Here is a 206-nt window from a genome sequence, read left to right on the forward strand (position 1 = left end):
GGAGAGGCTCCCAGAGGGCCACCGTGAGCCCAAGATGTCCTTCCTGAGGCAGAGATGGAAGCCATCAGAGTGGGGGCTGGGAGCCAGGATGCCCAAGTCCTTCTGTCCATCAAAATCCTCTGCTGCCTCTCCAGCCCCTTTCCAGCCCTGTTTATTTATTATAAATATATTTTTTACAAACTCCAGCTCCTCTTCTTGCCCTGCAG

Source organism: Myotis brandtii, unplaced genomic scaffold, assembly GCF_000412655.1.
Source record: "Myotis brandtii unplaced genomic scaffold, ASM41265v1 scaffold2750, whole genome shotgun sequence".
In the NCBI taxonomy this organism is placed as follows: Eukaryota; Metazoa; Chordata; class Mammalia; order Chiroptera; family Vespertilionidae; genus Myotis; species Myotis brandtii.